At 36.1% G+C, this 2,579-nt stretch overlaps 1 non-coding gene across 1 annotated transcript; it reads left to right on the top strand.

The window, feature by feature from the left end:
* Window positions 1-2,034: 2,034 nt before the first annotated feature.
* On the top strand, window positions 2,035-2,141 carry LOC114635208. The gene has a single exon (XR_003713433.1). It is a non-coding gene; the product is annotated as a U6 spliceosomal RNA (small nuclear RNA).
* The last annotated feature ends 438 nt before the right edge of the window (window positions 2,142-2,579 follow it).

The raw sequence follows: 2,579 nt of genomic DNA, 5'->3' as shown, positions 1-2,579 counted from the left end.
TACCAAATCTTGTCATTAGCTGTATGAACAAAATCCCTACTAATACAAGTTCCTTGTTTCTAAAGCTGAGCATATAACCCTACTGATTCAATTACAGTTTGTCAGCTTCTAGAATTTCCCTAAGTCTTTCTTCCTTAATAGTTTTTCTCAAATCTTCTGTCTCAGGCTCATCATTAACATTCATTAATGATCTAAATTTATAGCTAAGTAATAAGTTCTTAAGAAAGACTCAATTTTCTGAGTAACTTTTTTACTGGGGACTTTTCATTGCTTTCACTCTACTTTACATGGGCTGTTTGTTATCCCAGCTCTAGCACTGGGAGCAAGGCCTTTAATGGAGAGAAAGATAAGGATAAACAAAAGGTATGCAGCAAATTTTCAACAAGGGCAATGAAGGCTCAGTCCAGGTTATCCGAGCACTGGACCTTTGTTAAACAGCACCTTCAGGATGCTTTGTACCACCATGTGTTCAGTTTAGAACCCAGTTAGTACACTCCGTGTGGATAGTATGTGTATGGGTGTAGAGACTAATGGTGCTACTTTTAGGACACAGAATTGCATGGTTGGTTTCCTCACTTAAGTAGTTTTACTTAAAAATAGATTTACTTAATAAAATCATACTTCTATCTTACTTATCATTAAAAATAAAGATTGTTATGAAATATAATGTGATGAAGGGAAATGTACCCTGAATAATTATGCTGTGCAATATACATTGTGTAAAAGGGTTTTTTGGGGGGAGGGGAGTGAGATCTAGGAAAAGGGTAGAGGAAGACAAGTGTATAGGTAGACAGACAGACAGATAGGAGAAGAGCCATGAAGGTAGTGAAAAGTTGAGCAGAAAGGAAGATCTATCTGTCTATCTATCTATCTATCTATCTATCTATCTATCTAGAGAATGGGGTGGTAGGTGGGTCTTTCTTTCCATCTGTATACACCTGGAGCATCACACTGTGACACGTGATGACATAAGCAATTCCTAGGTCCCTGGAGACAGGCTAGATGAATCTGAATCGTCAGTAATCTAACAAAGACTAACTTTATTTTCAGAAATAGAAATGTGTGAAGCTCTGAATAGTTGAATCAGTATGGTTTAACTCTAGTCTTTCTGTAATTACGTGGATAGACTACTAAGTTATATACTCTGTAAGGAACAAGAGTTATATCTATTTATTTCCTATAACTATGCCTATTTGTGTATCTGTTAGGCATGTATGGTCATAACATTGAATATTACCTACACAATCACTTAAAAGTTACAATCAGTGAGTTCTCATTTTTGTTCATCAACATATGCTAATTTGGAATGCTGGGTCTCCAAAATACTTAGATTCTTTCCTAACTTATTTAAACTTGTAAACATTTTTTTTATTACAAGTAGTTTTTAGTTTGATTTGTTTGTTTGGTTGGTTGGTTGGTTTGTTGGTTAGTTGCTTGTTTTTGTACTGTGTAGACAAAAATCAGACTGCAGAGTATGCTCAGCCAACTGTCAGCATTTCAATTTCTGTAGACGTTGATTATGTATGAGCTAAACAAATGACTACTTTTTCCTTCATCTGTTAGCCTTCCTGAATCTCTTTCTCCACTGCAATAAACATATGTAATATTGTTTTTTCACCATATGCTAGAGATATTCACATTCTTTTATATCCACTAATTATCAAAGTCATAAATAACACAAGTTAGTGTTTATCAGTTCAAAAATGCTTGATCCTTTTATAATATTGTGAGATTATAGTATTATCCTGAGTAGAAAGTACACACTTGTAGAGCATCAATGGTCAGCTACGAACACACAGACAGTCAATGAACAAGGAGTACTATGCCCTTGCCAGGACCATTGACCTTTCTCCTGATAAGTCTTTGGGATTCTATACCATTTGTTGCCTAAGGACATCATCTATTTTCCCCCCAAAGATGCCATATATTACAAACATGAAGATCAGACATGTTGTTCTTATGGGTCCCGGCACAATCTAATTGTAGAACATCCCGTGAATGTAAGAAACCTTCCAGTTATAAAACACAAGTCCTGTGCTCGCTTCGGCAGCACATATACTAAAATTGGAACGATACAGAGAAGATTAGCATGGCCCCTGCGCAAGGATGACACGCAAATTCGTGAAGCGTTCCATATTTTTTCATCAGTGCCCAATTCTCCCAATATAGCAAGCCCTGAACAACCCATCACACCTGAAAAGCAGGATTCAGAATTAAAATCACTTCTCATGATGATGATAGAGGATTATAAGAAGGAATTAAGTAACTCCCTTAAAGAAATACAGGAGAGTACAAGTAAACAGATAGAAGCCCTTAAAGAGGAATCACAGAAATCCCTTAAAGAAATGGAAGAAAACACAAAGAAGGAATTAAACAAAAACATTCAGGACCTGAAACTAGAAATAGAAACAATAAAGAAAGTTCAAAGGGAGACAACCATGGAGATAGAAAACCTAAGAAAGAGATCAGGAGTCACAGACGCAAGCATCACCAACCGAATACAAGAGATAGAAGAGAGAATCTCAAATGCAGAAGATACGGTGGAAAATATTGACACAGTTGTCAAAGAAAATGCAAAA

This window comes from Grammomys surdaster, unplaced genomic scaffold (genome assembly GCF_004785775.1).
Source record: "Grammomys surdaster isolate TR1022 unplaced genomic scaffold, NIH_TR_1.0 1166, whole genome shotgun sequence".
NCBI lineage: Eukaryota > Metazoa > Chordata > Mammalia > Rodentia > Muridae > Grammomys > Grammomys surdaster.
Note: the sequence above shows the minus strand (reverse complement) of the source record. Positions and strands in the feature narration are given on the sequence as shown.